General features: G+C 35.9%; 1 protein-coding gene across 2 annotated transcripts in view; it reads right to left on the bottom strand.

The window, feature by feature from the left end:
• Positions 1–298, bottom strand: part of fnbp1l (formin binding protein 1-like) — a 40,271-nt gene that overhangs the window by 11,280 nt on the left and 28,693 nt on the right. The window lies entirely within an intron of this gene.

Genomic DNA, 298 nt, shown 5'->3' on the forward strand with positions numbered 1-298 from the left:
CACACACACACACACACACACACACACACACACACACACACACACACCGAAATAAAAACGGATACAATCAGAACATGAATCTAAAGAGCTTAAAATCCGTTTTAAATCTCTCCAGTTTAAAAAAAGAAACATAGAAAATAATTAAAAATAAATTGTTTCTAATATATTACATAAAACTTAAACACTTTGATCGATAAGAAGTGGTGTAGCCTCGACAAGAGGCTCAAAACAGCAGTGTGTGGACATCTTTAACACACACACACACACACACACACACACACACACACACACACACACA

Source organism: Anarrhichthys ocellatus, unplaced genomic scaffold, assembly GCF_004355925.1.
Source record: "Anarrhichthys ocellatus isolate YVR2014 unplaced genomic scaffold, GSC_Weel_1.0 scaffold48, whole genome shotgun sequence".
NCBI lineage: Eukaryota > Metazoa > Chordata > Actinopteri > Perciformes > Anarhichadidae > Anarrhichthys > Anarrhichthys ocellatus.